Source organism: Nyctibius grandis, chromosome 5 (assembly GCF_013368605.1).
Source record: "Nyctibius grandis isolate bNycGra1 chromosome 5, bNycGra1.pri, whole genome shotgun sequence".
Lineage (NCBI taxonomy): Eukaryota > Metazoa > Chordata > Aves > Nyctibiiformes > Nyctibiidae > Nyctibius > Nyctibius grandis.
The window spans coordinates 68,568,858-68,589,397 of NC_090662.1; the positions used below are offsets into that span (position 1 = coordinate 68,568,858).

The following is a 20,540-nucleotide window of genomic DNA, read 5'->3' on the forward strand; positions in this document are numbered from 1 at the left end:
ACTGAAGGAGGCTAATGCAAATGTAAAATGAAAATTCCTGGTATTTCAATCTGATAATTAGCATGGTTAGGCTTGGATTTTGAGATCTGAATTTAAACTGTGGTAGGGAAATAGAGATTCATAATATATGCCAGTTGTCAAGAGGATCTTGTTTGTGGCTTAGCTTAATTTCAGTGTACTGTGGTAGACTACATTGCTTTCAGTCCTTTGATTTGGGTAAGATATTTACCTGCAGACCTATGGCTTGGGAATATACAAATGATCTGTCAGGGACTCTAGTCTCAGCCTCATGTATCAGAAATGGTGTGTTTATATATTTATATCTACATCCATACCTATATATCTGCGTGTGTATGTACTTTGCTCTCAAGTGTTGAAGGGGAGTGAGAGAGAGGAGTTGAATCTCCCGGTTTGATAAAAAGTAAATGGCATGTTAAAGATTAAACTCTAGGAAGCATTTAGTATTGTAAGAAGTTCATTCAATATGATTTGCGGAATTTCACAAGAGAGAAAATTTTCAATTAAATATGTTTATCTACATTTCTTAACTTCATATCTGGAATATATCTCCCTATTCCACTGAAATCTCCCAGAAAGCCTTATATTTGATTGAACATGATAGAATGTTCTCTTACCACTGTTAGATGCGTGAGATAAGTAAGTGGGTCTGGAGCTATCCCACTAATTGTCAGACAGCTGTTCTTGAGCTCTTTGCCAGGAAAGTGATTAAAAAATTATCTCACATCACAGTAACACAGAGTTGCTATTATTATTGGCTTTGAAATTATTGCTAGATAAAGAGAGCAGTAGGAATGCTCTTTGGAGTTTTAGCTACTCCAGTGTCATAAGTAGAAAGAGACTTAATTTTAAGAAGTCTTACACTGTGTTTTCTTACTCTGTTCTTTTTTTCTGGAGGTTTTAAGAAGCAGTTTAGAGACGATATCTAAACCTGATATCTGATGGAACAGATCATCCTGAGTGCCATTACATGGCCCATGCAGGACAATCGGGGCATCGGGGCCAGCCAACATGGATTCATGAAAGGCAGGTCCTGCTCGACCAACCTGGTCTCCTTCTATGACCAAGTGACCCGCTTAGTAGATGAGGGCAGGGCTGTGGATGTAGTCTATCTAGACTTCAGTAAGGCATTTGACACTGTCTCCCACAGCATCCTCCTAGACAAACTGGCTGCCCGGGGCTTGGATGGGTGGACTCTTAAATGGGTTAAAAACTGGCTGGATGGCCGAGCCCAGAGAGTGGTGGTGAATGGGGCAAAGTCCAACTGGTCACTAGCGGTGTTCCCCAGGGCTCAGTTCTGGGGCCGGTGCTGTTCAATATCTTTATAGATGATCTAGACATAGGGATTGAGTGCACCCTTAGTAAATTTGCAGATGACACCAAGCTGAGTGGGAGTGTCGATCTGCTGGAGGGTAGGAAGGCCCTACAGAGGGATCTGGACAGGTTAGATAGATGGGCCGAGAACAACGGCATGAGGTTCAACAAGAACAAGTGCCGGGTCTTACACTTTGGCCACAACAACCCCATGCAGCTCTACAGGCTGGGGGAAGAGTGGTTATAAAGCGGCCCGGTGGAAAGAGACCTGGGGGTGCTGATCGACAGCTGGCTAAACATGAGCCAGCAGTGTGCCCAGGTGGCCAAGAAGGCCAATGGCATCCTGGCCTCTGTTAGGAATAGTGTAGCCAGCCGGTCTAGGGAAGTGATCGTCCCTCTGTACTCGGCACTGGTGAGGCCACACCTTGAATACTGTGTTCAGTTCTGGGCCCCGCACTTCAAGAAATATGTTGAGGTGTTGGAGCGAGTCCAGAGGAGGGCGACCAAGATGGTGAAGGGTCTGGAGGGTCTGACCTACGAGGAACGACTGAGGGAGCTGGGGTTGTTTAGCCTGGAGAAGAGGAGGCTCAGAGGTGACCTTATTGCAGTCTACAACTACCTGAAGGGAGGTTGTAGTGAAGTGGGAGTTGGTCTCTTCTCCCGTGCAACTAACGATAGGACAAGAGGACACAGCCTCAAGCTTCACCACGGGAGGTTCAGGTTGGACATTAGGAAGCATTTCTTTTCAGAAAGGGTTATTAGACATTGGAATGGGCTGCCCAGGGAGGTGGTGGAGTCACCATCTCTGGATGTGTTTAAGAAAAGACTGGACATGGCACTTAGTGCCATGGTCTAGTTGACAGGGTGGTGTCAGGGCAGCAGTTGGACTCGATGATCCCTGAGGTCTCTTCCAACCTGGTAGATTTTGTGATTCTGTGATTTTGTGATAGTGTGTTTATTGTTTGCCATGTAGATGCACTTGAGTTTCCAGGGAATAATAGTATTTTAAAATTGAAGAGCCCATATGTAATGTAGCTGAGTGAGAAGAACAGAGATTTCATGCTTCTCTCACTTGGGAGCAGGAGGGCTTTAGAAACATGATTCTCTTCTGACTGTAAGAGTTGCCCATCTTCCTGATTGCAGCTGTTCTCCTTCAAAACCTGTAGATGCTCTGAGAGGACACTTGTATATGAGAAAAAGGGATCTGACCTTGTTTGACCTGTTTTTCCCTCCATTTCCCACTATTGTGCTTCCAGCACCTTCTAATTACACAGGAACTGCCTCACGCTGTTCTACACAGACCTTCAAGGTTGAAATTCCTGTATGCTGAGAGTCCTTGTTTTACTTGTTACTGAATAACTTGCCTTTTCCAAGGTGTGGGGAAAAATTCAGCAGCACTTTTGACAGTGTAAAAGTTCCTAGTCTTTTCAGAAAAAAAAAAAAAAAAAGAAAAGGTTGGCCATGGAGTCAAAGTAAGCAATAAAAATCTAGTGTTCCTGTGGGGCTACCTAAACTGAAGGAGCCTCCCTTCCCTGTTGATAGCAGCACGAAAGACTTAATCCAAGCTAATAGGGAACAAGTAAATATAATGTGCTGCATTTTGTCATAGCTGGACAAATCACTGGCAATTAATATTTTATTCAGTTATTTCATCTTTCGCTGCTGAATTCCCTACAAACAAATTTCTCAGTTAATTATCCCAAAATCTTCATGCAGTAGTTGCTGCAACTAGTGATCTTTCTTCTTACTGTTCATCAAGCATTCATTTTTTTAATATTTCCTTTTGGAAAGTTAAGCTGTTTTGAAGTGACATACAGATTATATGAGTACTCTTGAGTAGGTGAGGATGACCTGGTTATGGTTTGTACTCTCCGGATAACTTTAAAATTTTGAGTTGAAGCATAGTTGGAGGAAAGTCGTTACTTGGTGAATACAGTTCCAGTGCTTCTAATTTGTTTCTAATGGAGGCTGTCCAAATGTAAAAGGTAGGCATAATCTCTTCCTCATCCTACAATGCATTGCTCTACAATGGAGATAAGTAACAATCCAATAAAGTGTTTCAAGCCAAAAGCAACTTTTTAGGTGCAAGGAATATACAGGATAAGGTGATGCTGTTCACACTTGGTTATGGATTGAAACAAGGCAGATAGTGGGGTTGTGGGCAAAAAAAGGTGGGTTTTGTTACTACTTATGTGTCTTTTCTGTATGTACCAGCAAAAGCAAATTTTTGCTACAGCCAGATCAGCAGACTCAGTTTTTCTGCAAAAGAGTGAATTATGTTCTTATTTTCCTTCCCTTAAAAGAGTTGCTGGCTAAGTTTTCATTCCTATTCTCCACTATTGATCATGGTAACATGTGAAAGAGACAGCATACAGCTTGGCTTTCAGTGATCAAGCCAAGAATGTGGTTCTTGTGAGCTATAAGTAAAATGTGTTTGGAATAAGAAGAGAAGCTGTGGTTCAATTTTCCAGGAGTCATTTTCTGATTAGAAACTACAGTTTAGTATACTGCTCAGTAAGTTTCAGTTAACGATCACTTTCTGAACCTCAAAAGACGGTATTTTTTTTCACTGGCTTTTAGTTTGGGTTGAGGAAGAATGTCCTGCATGATGGAAAAGAAAGAAGAGGGAAGAGCTTATAGATAAAACGTATTCCATACACTTCAGAGAAACAAAGGGACCATCTGAGCATAAACACTAAAAGAGAGTCAGTCTTGGGAGTCACTGTATATAAAATGCATGTTTCCCTAAGGTACGTGAAAGAAGAATGGAGACAGCAATTTGTCATTGTGGATACAAAATCTCCAGTAAGGGTATTTTTTTTCTTAAACGTCAACTGAAGTTGGCCAACCTTTGGAGACAATTCCATCCATTCAGATCTTGGCTTTGATGTTTGTTTGCATTTCTAGAGCTGCTTCCAAAGTCTGCTGCCTTGAAAGTTTTCAGTGCCTGTGGAACAAATCCTGGGGCTCCTTGTCTTCCTTGTATAGCCGTGTGCCTAGCTTGTCACTGGTCCTCCTCACTCATGTCTTCAGAAAGCTCCTGTGTGCCATGTAGCAGTAATTTTCTCCATTTGCATGCCTTCTGTTGCTCTTGGCTTCCCAGTGTGAACTTGGAGCTCTGCATGTCTCCTCATTCAACTTCTATGTGACATATTCCTTTTGTTTCTGTTTAAATGTTGTATGTCTTTCTCTTTCTTTCTTCTCTTCCACCCTTTCTCTCTCTTCCCTGCCTTTTTCCTTGTCTGTCCACACTGTGTGTTGCCTTTCTCCTGGCCACTCATTTCCTGCTGCCTATAGTATCCATAAAGTGCAGTCTGCTGACCTGAGGAGAGTCTCAGCTCCCCCCGATTCCTTCACCATGTGAGTATCTGGCTTTTTTCTACTTTCAAAATCCCATAGTTTTTTACTGTTACCCTGTGGTGTCATTCAGCCAGGAGATGGGACAGTAAAATCCAGTGACAAAAGGGAAGCGGAAGCTCAGGTGGCAGCATGGCAGGCACAGGGCAGTGGCCTCACCAGCAAAGGCACAGTTCCACAGTATCTGAGGAAGGTGAGCAAGGCATGTCTGGTGATGGTGACCACGTTCAGCCAAGAGTCCAGCTTGCCAGACAAATCCGTAGCACTGAAGTTAAACACCAGGCACCATCCCTGGAAACAGTTGAGATGAGAGCTTTCCATCCTTTGGTTTTAATCAAAAACATACCGTGAACAAGCTCAGCCATAAGCCATATCTCCAGATAGAGCTGATCAAAACAGGAAACTAGTCCCCCAGAGAAGTGGCGTGACATTGGCTGCAGCTGCATTGAAGATGGAGACCCCACACACGCGCCTTGGCAATATCTTATCAGCAACTCCACTGTACTAACTTGATAGATAGTAGCTAAATAATTCGAGTCTAATGTCTTTTTAAAAATGTGGTGAATTGACGCTTACCAACATACAATGGTACAAGCGTTTTTATCTTCTAATTCATCCCGTCTATGAAAACATGTCATATTATGAAAACCTGTTTGTCCACAATTAAAAAAAAACCCAAACAGAAAAACCACCCCAACCACACTCCCCTACAAAAAACCCAAACTAAAAACCAAAACCCAGCTTAATATAATATGTCAACTCAGACAGTGTAGTTTGTCTTCAGAAATGCTTTTTTACTATTCAGTCAAAAAAGACATGTTTTGCTTTGTGTTGACATCCCTTTTGTCTTCTTGCTTTGCCACTTTTATGATGGACATCTTTTCAAACAGGTTAGGACTGTCAAAAAAATGAATTTGAAATACATGTTGGAAAATAACAAATTTCAGAGCTATAAATCCAGGTATTCAGAGCAGGAACTTGATTCCAAGAATGATTCTTATTCTATCATAGAAGAAAGACAATGGTATATGCTAAAAGAAAACCCACCAACACTTCTGTGTTCTAAAGACTGAGCACATGCAATAGATGCTGTATAAAATGTTCAATAAGCCAAGAGTTATTTGGGAAAACTGACTGAATAATTTTAAGAGCAAATTCCAGCTTTGTAGAAAAGGACTTGGGAGTCCTGGTGGACACCCAGTTGACCATGAGCCAGCAACGTGCACTTGTGCCAAAGGCGGCTAATGGTATTCTGGGCTACATTAGGAATGTTGCCAGCAGGGAAAGAAAGGTGAGCCTTACTCTCTGCTAAGCACTGATGAGGCCACACCTGGAGTGCTGTGTGCAGTTCTGGGCTCTCCAGTACAAGAGAGATATGGAGCTACTGGAGAGAATCCAGTGAAGGGCAATGAAGATTATTAAGGAGCATTCCTACTATGAGAAAAAGCTGAGGGAGCTGGGTCTGTTTAGCCTGGGGAAGAGAAGGCTCAGGTGTGATTTCATCAATGTTTATAGGTAACTCAAAAAAAGGGTCTAAAGAAGACTGAGCCAGGCTTTTTTCAATGGTGTCCGGTGACAGGACAAGAGGCAATGGGCACAAAATGAAACAACAGGAGGTTCTCTCTGAACATCAGGAAAAATGTTTTTACTGTAAGGATGACTGAGCACTGGCACAGGTTGCTCAGAGAGGTTGTGGAGTCTCCATCCTTGGAGATGCTTTTGAGTATCTCCAAGGGCAGCCTGCTCTAGGTGGCTCCTGCTTGAGCACGGTGTTGGACCACATGACCTCCAGAGGTCTCTTCCAACCTCAACCATTCTGTGATTCTGTGAAATTTCAGAAAACTGCAAGTTCCTTATTGTTATTTTGCAAACAGGGAAAGATTTCCAATTCAGTGTGCCTTATGCCTGGATCATATTTGATGTACTTTGCTGAGGAATAGAAAGTAATACAAATAACTCTTCTTGCCAATTCAGTATCTAAGCAACCCTCTAGAAAAAAGTTGAGAAAAGCCTTATTGCTTACACAGAACATTAAGTAAGTTGTGGGTCTGGGAGAACGTGTATTGTTTCCAAGTTGAGGGATATCCCTTGGAAAATGACCTCCAAGTTTTGATACAGTTTATTTGAATGTCTCATTTGATATCAGCTGTCAGGATAAGGCAGGGAAAGAGAGACTCGTGAGCCCCAAACTAATTTGTAAGTCAAAGATGTTCTGTATCTTAAAATCTGTAAAAATAGATTAAACATGCTGCTGCACTGTGTCTGCCAATTAATGCGTCTGGCAAATTAAAATAAGAACCCATGAGGTATTAGGGAAATTTGATTTGGATTGTGATGGCTTTCAGATTCAAATGTTCCTTTTTTTTTTTTTTTTTCCTGAACAACATAGAAAGAGCCTGACTTCCAGTTAGTACTGAACAGCAGGGCAGATTCTGCCTAGACCTGGTGATGGATGCAGCCTGTCTTAGATAAATTTCAGATTTTCTGCAGCAGGATATGCATGGGAATTTGGGGCAGCCAAAATTATTAGGCACGTATGGTCTTTGTTGCAGAACTGTAGTGTGATCCATTTCAAATGTTTATACAGGATGCATAAGTAAATACAAGTGTTGTATTTTTAATTGAGGCTCTTTTAAAAGGAAGATAAAGACTTGCTTTTTCCAGCTGGGTGTTCAGTTGAGATGAGAAGGATGCACATGTGAGAGTACATTTGTGTTGTGAGGTTGATGCAAAGTTGTTCCGAGAAAAAGTTACCATTTGAAAAATATAACATAGTTGACTTACATAGCTCTTACTGTCCTTTTGCAAGTGATATAAGCACTGTGGATATGCTGTGATTTTTTTATGATTACAAAATCTACATAAATGAAAATACAAGTATCACCTTATTGGTAAATAATTTATACTAATTTGTAGAGTTTACAGAGTCATGATTGCAGCAAGGTATACATATAAAACCTGTGTGAATAGCAAAGGAGTAATAAGAAATAATTTTTTTGCTTTTAGAGATCCAAATGCCAAACAGAATCAGCTTTGTGGGTTAGGTTGAATATGGGTGTTGTCTGTAGGAGGAGAGTCTAATAAAGAATAGCAGGAGAAAAGGCATAGGGGAGAAAGTGTTAGAGTGAGCTATTCTCCAAATGCATAGTTAAGGATGAAAATGCTTGTATATATATCTTCTCCCTTTTCTCCATTACATGAATAACAAGGAATTGAGTCTCATCTTTTCTTTGTCAGTTTTTCCGTTTAGCATGTGGGTTTCTATTTAGTGGGATCGTCACTATCGGAGAATCCACTGTGCTTGCAAGTGTAAAGTGCAAGAGAACTACAGCTAGCATGGTGAAGGAGAAAGCAAACGAAGACCAGGATTTTACCTGGCATTTCGGCACGTGTTTAAGTGTATGTGTGGGTCTAGCCTTTATACAGCAAAACGCTCAAGCAGTTGCTGAAGCAAGTGTGAGGTAAGAAAGTGCAAAAGGGTTTAGTACAGTTGGCTTAACCTGGTTTATCTGGGATAACACTCACCAAGTGGAATAAAAAAATTATGTAGTGGAGCTTGTATTTTTAGGGGTATTTTTTTAGATAAAGAGCTTAGCAAGAGCTTTGCTTTAAAATAGCAGTGGACTTTTGTGAAGCACTGAAATTTGTCCATCAGAAGAGGCTGAATGATTCTGCTCTGTTGTGGCAGTTCTTGTTTTAAGTAGATAAATGCTGTGAAAAACAGAGTTATCTTTAATGTATCATTTTCCAGCTCTACCAATGAGATCTCAAAAGTAAGGTTAATTTGTTTTTCTCTGGTTGCTGCTTTCCTTTTTCCAATTGTTCTAAACACTGGAACATTTAATTAGTTTTGCATGTTTATTTCTTCTCTAGGAGATAGGTAATTCTTTAATCTGTCACTGCAAACATGCCCCAGAGGAGTGTGATTTTTTTCTAAAGTTTATTTTTTGCAAGGGAGGGTTCAGTAGAAGATTTCCTTTTCCTTTTCTATTTACTGAATCATATTAGAATCTGTATGTGTTTAGGCTGGTGTGGACTGTATTCTGGAAGATCTATCAGAAATTTGTCACTGGATTCTTGCAGAGCTGTTGGACTGTTTATTATTATTATTTCCTTTCTCTATGCAGACACAAAGCATAAGAAATGGTTCACAGGGTTCATAAAAAATTGATGTAGGGATTAGGGCATATATAATTTAAAAGTCTGTCTTCCCAGTTGAATCAACCTGGCGGCATGGCAGAAGTGTTACCAGGTTGCTGTGCAGGAGTGCCAAAGGCAGGACCCAAGCTCGCTCTGCCTGTTTTCTTTCCTGGGTGACTGGAGGCAGGAGCATGTTTCTTAGAAAAACCAGCTGTGCTCCAAGTGAGTTGGCGGTCATCCTCTTGCCTATTGCTGGATGATTAATAGGGGTGAAAGGAGGAAGTCACAGCCTCATCAAAAGCTGAGTGTGTTTTCTTGGTGAATGGAAGTAGAAAGTAGATCAGGTTCTGCAGGTAGTCTCAGAATAGGTATGCATGGCTTTGCTTCTGTGGGTTTGAACAAGTGGTGGAATGAAAAGGATTTTTAAAAAATAAGCCTTTCTCATTCTTTCCTGTCAAAGCTCTGCGGTTTTATGTGGTTTTTGTTTGTGGTGGTTTTTTTTTTTTTTTTTTTTTTTTGGTGGCGGTGAGGTGGTGATGGTAATGGTAACATTTCTAGAATCCCAGAAATGCTATAATTCAGGCATAGGAGGGAAACAAATACATACCTTTTCTTTGGTAAGCAACTTCCAGCAGTGGGGTGGGTGGTGTTAAAAATGACTTCACCTTATAAACAGGCTATCTAGCATGATGTTGACTTTCTTTCCCTGTAAAAAGAGTGGTTCTGATTCTGATGTGTAACCTGGTGTACCATGGGATGGATATCTTCTCACAGAAGGGTAGACTTAAAAACCATAAAAATTAAATTTTTAAAAACCATAAAAATTAAATTAACTGTTTATGTTAATGGATGTCTACAAGTTTTAAGAATTTCCACAATGTATGCCCTTTTCCTTCTAATAGGAATTATTTCCTTCTAATAGGAATTATTTAATATCTAGGTGATCTGTATTCTTGTGGAAAAGTCAAATGCTGTTTGTCTGATGGAAAGTAATAAAATTCCCTTCTACTCTTCAGCCATTTTGCAGCTAAAAAAGGAAAGAAAATAATTCCCTGTTATTTTTCATGTGAGTGGAATAATTTTGAGAGGGCCTCATAACATCTCTGTAGAATATTTCTTATTTTGTTCCAACTAAATATAGTGTGTAGTTTTTCTACAAGGCTCATTTGGATTGTTATTTAATAATGCCCTGAATGTGCACTTCTGGTCTATGCTAATCAAAAGTCCATTAGGTAAAATTCAATATGGTAAACTAGCCTATCTATGCTCCCAATTTGAGAAGACTGATATTTAGGTTTGTGTTTAAATTAAACCATTATAGCTAATCTACATGAATGAACAGAAAGTTTCAGTTGACCTGAATCTGTATTTATGGTCCCATGGGACATATGACCTTTAGGATGTAATTCTGTGGATTGGGGTGTTTGGGTAATGAGGTTCTTAATTAGATTCTTTAGGAGGTAATGGAATTCATTTGTCTGTACTTTAAATTACTTTTCATTGACTATGTAATACACCATTTTGAAGAATAATAGGTGTAAGAAATTTAAATATTTTAGGTTTAATTGCAGTGCATCAATCCCCCCAAATTTATTTATAAAACTTCTACTGCTGTATATATGGAAAGCTTTTCTTCCTTTCCTTACAGTTGAACAAGTTGTTTTATACAGTGTTTAGAAACATCCATTTCTATTAATACTGTACTAATGTTTGCTTTCAGTGACATTCATCACCCTATTATTAGCTTTTACGTGGACATGCTTATGTAGTTAAGCTTTGCAGTTTCTGAATATGTTGAGTTTGTCCGAACAAGATAAATTTTGCAATTTATATAGTAATATGGATTATTATCAGTATCTGTGAAGGCTACAGAAGTATTGATGGTGGAAGTGTTTTCCTTAGCTGTGTTACATAGAGCTCTGTATGGAGCTTATGAGTTCTGTGAGTGAATGAGTTAATTAGTTGGATGATTAGGACAATATTACCTGGTGTCAATTGCCAGTCTGATAGCACAAAGAATGAATATTCACATAGTGAATTTGACAGGCAAAGCTATACTGAATAGGTAATAAAATTTAGTGAGACATTAGTATGTCAGCCAACAACTGTATTCTGACAGAGCAAAGAGTATTTACAAATACATCATGAACAAAACCATCGGATTTCAGTCACTGAATAAATGTGGTTTTGTGTATGTGTATATATATACATATTTATAAGTGTATAAATGAGAGTTTGTGGGTGCGAATTAAGGGGCAGGCTGGCAGGGGTGATACTGTTGTGGGTGTCTATTAGAGGCCACCGGATCAGGATGAGGAGGGGGATGAGGCCTTCTACAGGCAACTGAGAGCAGTCTCTCAATTACAGGGCCTGGTTGTTGTGGGGGATTTCAACTACCCTGATATTTGCTGGGAGGCCTACTCAGCCAGCCATCCTCAGTCCGGGAGGTTCCTCCAGTGCATTGATGATAACTTTCTGATGCAAATGGTGGATGAGCCAACTAGGAGAGGAGCGCTGCTGGATCTTACCCTCACTAACAAGGAGGGTCTGGTTGAAGAGGTGAAGGTTGAGGGCAGCCTTGGTTGTAGTGACCATGAGATGGTAGAGTTCAGGATCTCATGTGGCAGGAACAGAATAGCTAGCAGAATCACAACCCTGGACTTCAGGAGGGCCAACTTTGGCCTTTTCAAGCAATTGCTAGGGGAAATCCCATGGGACAGGGTACTAGAAGGTAAGGGGGCCCAAGATAGTTGGTTAGCATTCAAGGACTGCTTCTTCCGAGCTCAAGATCAGAGCATCCCAACAGGTAGGAAGTCAAGGAAGGGTACCAGGAGACCTGCATGGTTGAACAGGGAACTGCTGGGCAAACTCAAGTGGAAGAAGAGGGTGTACAGATCATGGAAGGAGGGGCTGGCAACTTGGGAGGAATATAAGTCTGTTGTCAGAGGATGTAGGGAGACAACTAGGAAAGCTAAGGCCTCCTTGGAATTAAACCTTGCAAGAGAGGTCAAGGACAACAGAAAGGGCTTCTTCAAATACATTGCAGGTAAAGCCAACACTAGAGGCAATGTAGGCCCACTGATGAATGAGGTGGGGGCCCTGGAGACAGAGGATAAAAAGAAGGCGGAGTTACTGAATGCCTTCTTTGCCTCTGTCTATACTGCTGGAGGCTGTCCTGAGGAGCCCCGGACCCCTGAGGCCCCAGAAGAAGTCAGGATAGAGGAGGAATCTGTCTTGGTTGATGAGGGCTGGGTCAGGGACCAATTAAGCAACCTGGACATCCATAAATCCATGGGCCCTGATGGGATGCACCCGCAGGTGCTGAGGGAGCTGGCGGAAGTCATTGCTAGGCCACTCTCCATCATCTTTGCTAAGTCGTGGGCAACGGGAGAGGTGCCTGAGGACTGGAGGAAAGTGAATGTCACTCCAGTCTTCAAAAAGGGCAAGAAGGAGGACCCGGGTAACTATAGACCGGTCAGCCTCACCTCCATCCCCGGAAAGGTGATGGAGGAACTTGTCCTTGGTGCTGTCTCTAGGCACATCAAGGATAGGGGGATCATTAGGGGCACTCAGCATGGCTTCACCAACAGGAAGTCTTGCTCAACCAACTTGATAGCCTTTTATGAGGACGTAACCCGGTGGATAGATGATGGTAAAGCTGTGGATGTGGTCTATCTCGATTTCAGTAAAGCGTTTGACACTGTCTCCCACAGCATCCTCGCAGCTAAACTGAGGAAGTGTGGTCTGGATGATAGGGTAGTGAGGTGGATTGCGAACTGGCTGAAGGAAAGAAGCCAGAGAGTGGTGGTCAATGGGACAGAGTCCAGTTGGAGGCCTGTGTCTAGCGGAGTCCCTCAAGGGTCGGTACTGGGACCAGTTCTATTCAATATATTTATTAATGACTTGGATGAGGGAATAGAGTGCGCTGTCAGCAAGTTCGCTGATGACACAAAACTGGGAGGAGTGGCTGACACAATGGAAGGCTGCGCAGCCATTCAGAGAGACCTGGACAGGCTGGAGAGTTGGGCGGGGAGAAATTTAATGAAATATAACAAGGGCAAGTGTAGAGTTCTGCACCTGGGCAAGAACAACCCCATGTACCAGTACAAGTTGGGGGCAGACCTGTTGGAGAGCAGCGTAGGGGAAAGGGACCTGGGGGTCCTAGTGGACAGCAGGATGACCATGAGCCAGCAGTGTGCCCTTGTGGCCAAGAAGGCCAATGGCATCCTGGGGTGTATTAGAAGGGGTGTGGTCAGCAGGTCGAGAGAGGTTCTCCTCCCCCTCTACTCTGCCCTGGTGAGGCCGCATCTGGAGTATTGTGTCCAGTTCTGGGCCCCTCAGTTCAAGAAGGACAGGGAACTGCTAGAGAGAGTCCAGCGCAGAGCCACGAAGATGATTAAGGGAGTGGAACATCTCCCTTATGAGGAGAGGCTGAGGGAGCTGGGTCCCTTTAGCTTGGAGGAGACTGAGGGGTGACCTCATTAATGTTTATAAATATGTAAAGGGCAAGTGTCATGAGGATGGTGCCAGGCTCTTCTCAGTGACATCCCTTGACAGGACAAGGGGCAATGGGTGCAAGCTGGAACACAGGAGGTTCCACTTAAATTTGAGGAAAAACTTCTTTACGGTGAGGGTGACCGAACACTGGAACGGGCTGCCCAGAGAGGTTGTGGAGTCTCCTTCTCTGGAGACATTCAAAACCCGCCTGGACACGTTCCTGTGTGATATGGTCTAGGCAATCCTGCTCCGGCAGGGGGATTGGACTAGATGATCTTTCGAGGTCCCTTCCAATCCCTAACATTCTGTGATTCTGTGATTCTGTGTATGTATGCACATACATTTACATATATATGTGAGTTATGAATGTATTACCTGTGACTGGATTTAGCTAAATATATAAAATCTCTACCCTCTAGAAAAGACCTCTTAGAATTTATATTTCTAATAATAGTTTATTTTCTATAGAAAGCTGCTGTTTCCAAGGTTACATTTTTATGACTAAGATAGCTACGCTTTTCAAATGGGCAAAATAGCAAGTCCTGTTTCTCTCCAGTTGTATGTTTTAGCACACACAGCTTTCTTATGTAGTACTAGATCCATGTCTTTATAAAAAGGGAGTGAACAGGAAGAGAAACAGGAGAACAGGAGACTGACACTTGCCAGCTGATTACCCTCCCACACGTGACCTGGAAAGGAAGTATTGCTCCTCAGGTAATACATTACATTTAAGATGGTGTGCTTGTTTTTTCCACAGAAGCAAATTTGGAGATGTACTGTGCGCTGATGTACTAAAAAATTATACTTCGTACAAAAGCATGGGAAGTATCCTCTTAGATATTTTCTAGTTAAAAGGTGCTTTTGGAGAGTGTGTGTGGCTCCTGGAGCAACAAAAATAGTTTAGATTTGCTGTTGATTTCAGATCTTTTTCCTCCTCCAATTCCAAGCAAATAAAAAGGGCTTGCTCAGTTCTTCTTATCAGATGAAAGGACTAATTTGATTCAAGAAGGTGATGCTGGAGATGCAATAGGTTGCCACCTGCTTCAAGCCAGGAAATAACATTTGTAAAGAGAAGGTGCATGTTTTCCTTTCTTATGTGGTATTAGGTGGTGAGTCAGCATAGCTACAGAAGTCAGTGTTGTCTTTCTCTCCCCTTGGCGTCCAAACACTATCCTGTCCTCACAGGGAGGTTGTAGGGAGAGAGATGGCTATTAACTAAGGATTGGCAGATGTTGGCATGAGGCTTAACATCCCCCCTCCCCTTTTTGTGGATCTTCTTGAGCGCTGAATATAGGGTCAACATGACCGTCCCTTCACCTTGACATAAAAGCTCCAAACATAAATTCGAGAAGCTGTTCTGTTTCCCTGTCTTCTTTTCCTCCCCCCCTTTCATGAGATATCCAGATTGTCCGTTATGATGATGTGTTTCAAATGAGGCCAGTTGTGTGGTAGGACATAGTCTACCACTAACTCACTGACAATGGTTGCCGAGAAAGTTCATGTTTGAACTAGTGCTTAGACACTGAGAAGCAAAAAGCACTACCGTAACTGCTTTTACCCAGCTTTCCTAGTATTTTTATGCCAAATGAGTTGTTACAAGCAAAGCATTATAAAAGGAAAATAGTTCTGCTGATTTTTCTTACATTATCTTCCCAGAGAACTAAAAAGTCTTGGGTCTGGATGATAATTTAAAAAAATCTTAGTAGAGAATATAGACAGTTATTAGAATTATTTGTAATAACAACTATTCAGACAATCATCCAAATATTTCCAGGCATTCAATTTTCAGCTGCAACTAAAAATTCTTCGTTGGACTCCGTGGGGAAAAAAAGAACACAAAAATCACTGTACTGTTATTGAAAACCTAACTTTTACCCTAATGAGAGTAGCCTTGGGGAAGAATGGGTAGATGGCGTGGGAAATAACGGATTGAATTTTTGGGCTGAAGAGTTTTGTGAACTCTTGCCTCTGTCAAAGATTAGGTGTGTGAACTTGGCTACATCACTTCTCTTTTTTTTTTTTTTTTCCTTCTTCTTTCTTATCTAAACTAGGGACCGTAGAAAAAATTATCATTTCTGAAACCTCAAACATGATAGTTACATGTAAGTACCAAACAGAAATATTGAAACAGCAACTTTTAAAATCACTTCTGATTCAATGCTGATTGTTCTGGATCAGACAAAAAATTATTCATTAACAGTTCAGGGTTTTCTTTCAGCGACCCCCAGCTTGCTTGAGTTGTTTCACTCAACATCTGGAAATTGAAACAATTGCATGACTGAGACAAGCTCACAGGGAGGCATGGAAGCTGGAGAGAGGATCACCTGCCCTGTCCCCAGTATTTCTCACAACAGAGCATGGCTTGTCTCCAGTTGCCTGGATCAGGCACACTCCTGTCCTGCCATGCACGAAGGAGGCCAGTGTGTGGAAGGAGAGGAAGTGAAATTGTGAGTGGGAAGTATTAAAGATGTCGTAGCTTTAGTAAAATCTGCACAGACAATGAAATACAACATGGCAGAGAGGAAGCAATCTAGGAGGTTCCTAGAATGTGTGGAGGACAACTTCCTCATGCAAGTGGTAAATGAGCCCACTAGAGGAGGGGCCCTGCTTGACCTGTTGTTTGTGAACAGAGAAGGACTAGTGGGAGATGCGAGGGTCGGTGGCCGTCTTGGGAGTAGAGACCATGAAATGTTAAGAGTTTTCGATAGTGGGGGAAGTAAGGAGGGGCAAGAGCAGAACTTCTGCCTTAGATTTCCGGCGGGCAGACTTTAGCCTGTTTAAGAGGCTGGTGGACCGAGTCCCTTGGGAATCGGTCCTGGAGGGCAAAGGAGTCCAGGAAGGCTGGACATGCTTCAAAAGGGAATTGTTAAATATTCAGGAGCAGGCTGTCCCAGTCTGTAGGGAGGCAAGCCGTCGGGGAAAAAGACTGGCCTGGTTAAACAGGGAACTTAGACTAGAACTTAAGGAAAAAAAGAGAGCCTGCTTGCTCTGGAAGAAGGGTTGGGTAACTTGGGAGGTCTATAGGGACGTGGCCAGGTCGTGTAGGGAGAAGATTAGAAGGGCCAAAGCTCAATTAGAGCTTGATTTGGCTGCTACAGTCAAAGATAACAAAAAAAGCTTTTACAAATACATCAAGAGCAAAAGGAGGGTCAAGGAGAGCCTCCACCACTTGCTGAATGAGGAGGGTAGTGTAGTGTCAGGGGATGAGGAAAAGGCAGAGGTGCTCAATGCCTTCTTTGCCTCGGTCTTTAATGTCAAGACCGGTTGTCCTCAGGAGACTCGGCCCCCAGAGCCTGAAGTTAGGGACGGGGGGCTGTGTGAACCTCCCATGATCCAGGAGGAGACGGTTAGTGACCTGCTGTGCCAGCTGGACACCCACAAGGCTATGGGCCTGGATGGGATTCACCCTAGAGTAATGAAGGAACTGGCAAATGAACTTGCCAAACCACTCTCTATTATCTACCGGCAGTCCTGGTTAACTGGAGAAGTTCCAGCTGACTGGAAATTAGAAAATGTAACGCCCATCTACAAGAAGGGTCGGAAGGACGATCCAGGGAACTATAGGCCTGTCAGCCTGACCTCGGTGCCAGGCAAGGTGATGGAACAGATCATCCTGAGTGCCATTACACGGCCCATGCAGGACAATCGGGGCATCGGGGCCAGCCAACATGGATTCATGAAAGGCAGGTCCTGCTCGACCAACCTGGTCTCCTTCTATGACCAAGTGACCCGCTTAGTAGATGAGGGCAGGTCTGTGGATGTAGTCTATCTAGACTTGAGTAAGGCATTCGACACTGTCTCCCACAGCATCCTCCTGGACAAACTGGCTGCCCGGGGCTTGGATGGGTGGACTCTTCAATGGGTTAAAAACTGGCTGGATGGCCGAGCCCAGAGAGTGGTGGTGAATGGGGCAAAGTCCAACTGGCAGCCGGTCACTAGCGGTGTTCCCCAGGGCTCAGTTCTGGGGCCGGTGCTGTTCAATATCTTTATAGATGATCTAGACATAGAGATTGAGTGCACCCTCAGTAAATTTGCAGATGACACCAAGCTGGGTGGGAGTGTCGATCTGCTGGAGGGTAGGAAGGCCCTACAGAGGGATCTGGACAGGTTAGATAGATGGGCCGAGACCAACGGCATGAGGTTCAACAAGAACAAGTGCCGGGTCTTACACTTTGGCCACAACAACCCCATGCAGCTCTACAGGCTGGGGGAAGAGTGGTTATAAAGCGGCCCGGTGGAAAGAGACCTGGGGGTGCTGATCGACAGCTGGCTAAACATGAGCCAGCAGTGTGCCCAGGTGGCCAAGAAGGCCAATGGCATCCTGGCCTCTGTTAGGAATAGTGTAGCCAGCCGGTCTAGGGAAGTGATCGTCCCTCTGTACTCAGCACTGGTGAGGCCGCACCTTGAGTACTGTGTCCAGTTCTGGGCCCCGCACTTCAAGAAAGACGTTGAGGTGTTGGAGCGAGTCCAGAGGAGGGCGACCAAGATGGTGAAGGGTCTGGAGGGTCTGACCTACGAGGAACGACTGAGGGAGCTGGGGTTGTTTAGCCTGGAGAAGAGGAGGCTCAGAGGTGACCTTATTGCAGTCTACAACTACCTGAAGGGAGGTTGTAGTGAAGTGGGAGTTGGCCTCTTCTCCCGTGCAACTAGCGATAGGACAAGAGGGCACAGCCTCAAGCTTCGCCAGGGGAGGTTCAGGTTGGACATCAGGAAGCATTTCTTTTCAGAAAGGGTTATTAGACATTGGAATGGGCTGCCCAGGGAGGTGGTGGAGTCACCATCTCTGGATGTGTTTAAGACTGGACATGGCACTTAGTGCCATGGTCTAGTTGACAGGGTGGTGTCAGGGCAACGGTTGGACTCGATGATCCCTGAGGTCTCTTCCAACCTGGTTGATTCTGTGATTCTGTGATTCTGTGAGGTACAAAAATACATAAATAAATTCATCTGTTAACAATGAAGGACACCAGTAGGTTGCTGTGGAAGCCAGACTGATGGGATGCAATGGACAGTTGAAAGACAGGTATCACTCAGATATCTGCCATGGAGGATCTAAAAGGACAAATCAAGGAGAAAAAGGAGTTGGTGATCTATTAGGAGTTAAAATTACAGTTTGCCTTGGGAAGATGAGAAGTTCCTGTACTAAACTGTTTTCCTTCTAGTATGAAGAGCAGCACTGGACACCACAGCACAGGGTCGCAGAGTGGAAGGGAGGGTCTGAATATCATACATGGATGAGCTCTGTAGCATGGAAGAAGTGGAAAAAAGCAAGTAGGGGGCATTTATAGTGTGATTCTGATTTGGAGGGCAAACATCCCTTGTGTTGGGCTGAGTAATTCCTGCACAGGAGTATCAGCTTTTGGTCAAGTGGTTATTTTGAACTGGGGATTGGAAAGCATATTTTTTATAGAGTTCCAGCTTGAGTTGCTCAAAGATTTCAACAGAACAGTACAGATTTGGTTCCGGTTTCAGAAGAAACAACAGTTTGAGACAGTTTTTTTGGGTTGGGTTTACACTTGGCTTAATTCCGCACCTAGCAAGGATGGCTGACTTTGTAGCATGGTTGAGTGTTACAACAGAAATAAGTTGTTGCTGAATTCTTCTGTCTCTCCACCCCTTTTCCTCCCAGCTGAGTTCAAAGAAGTAGAGGTAATTCACAAGCAGTCCTTTCCCCACACCTACCAACAACCGATCAGCGGTAAGACTGAGCTACCTTCATGATAACGCGCAGTGGCAGAACATTATGGGAAAAGCAACGTAGCTTCTTCCCATATTGTACCAGTGCATAAAAGACTTCACTTTTCAGAGCTGTCAGTTTGTCATTTTCATGAACCCTCCTACATGCAGTGAATTATTTCTTTTCTCCCCCCAGACAAAGACTGTACAATTAAATCCCTATGTTTTCTGACTTAAACATTCTTATCTTTTCTTGGCTAAAAGTAATATCTCCTATGATTTTCATTTTTGAACTTGCATTTTATAGAATTTGGAAGGGAACATAGTTCCTCAGACTATGTTCATTTCTCAGCCAGTGAGGTGACATTTAAATTTGTCTTAAAAAGAAAAGAGAAAAAGAAAAAAGTGTCAGACCCAGTGCAATTATGTTCTTGTTCTGTCTATGCACCTTTCCCTCCATTTGCATGCACTCATCTTCTCTGGGTTGCTGATCCAGCTGTAGAGCCTGCAGGTGGAGAGTGCTGTTCTGTAGGATGACATAAGGGCACCTGAGTTTGAAAGCTGCCTTGTGAAGCTGTGCTGGAAGTTGCCATCCCAGGTGTCTGTTATCAAACTGCAAAAGCTTATCTTAAATATGGGGACTTTGCTGATATCTTGGAGCACTATGATGCAATAGTCGCTGTCGATCAGCACAGGAAAAACATTGGGCAGCCTATATGTATCTGAGTGTGTCAGTCTTGCTGCCACTGTTAAGCATTTCTGATTTCTTGTAAGCTATTCTTCCTGTATCTTAGGTTTATTTTCATCATTAATATAGAAACTCCTGGTCAGAACATAAATTTCTTCAGTAGCGTGTTGTCTTACACTCCAGTTTTGGAGGCATCCTCAATTCATTATCACTTATCACTTTTTAGGCAAAGAGTACTTGTGCCAATAGAGCTTTTTTTAACTGGGACTTGATTTTCAATCATCTTTATATTCATCTGTGCAGATGTGACAAAGCTGTGTATACCAACAGACAGAAAGCATGCAATAAGCTAATGCTGAAACAATTGCTAATTTCCATCCCAGTGGCTCTACCAAGAGATGGCCACAAACCACGTGTTTTGTCAGGTCTGCAGTATTTTCAGGTCAGGAAGAAAATTGCTCGCTTGTTTAAAAAGCAAGAAAAACTTTACATTTCAACTAGCAGTGCAAATGCTGTGGGACAAATATCTTAAAATTGAGACAAAGAAAACAATAAACCTGTATATTTATGACAGTGCACAGTATTTCAACTTTTGAAAGGCAGTGTGTGTATTCAGTGATCATACCACTGGCAGAGTTCTGTTACTAACTAGATTAAAACAGAGAAAATGGACAGTCTTTCAGTGGAAGCACGGGATGAATAATCTACTTTTAACTGAGCCAGGGGCCAGTTCTTATAGGACAGACATTTGATATATGCGTTATAATACACAGGTTTTCTATCTTTCTTTAAAAATGGAAAATGCAAATGTGGCCAAGTTAATTTCCATAGCATTCAGCTAAACTTACAA

The 20,540-nt window shown here is 42.8% G+C and overlaps 1 protein-coding gene across 1 annotated transcript in view; it reads left to right on the forward strand.

Annotated features, from left to right (window-relative positions):
- Positions 1-20,540, forward strand: part of DGKI (diacylglycerol kinase iota) — a 234,120-nt gene that overhangs the window by 139,909 nt on the left and 73,671 nt on the right. The gene's annotated exons all lie outside the window — the stretch shown is intronic.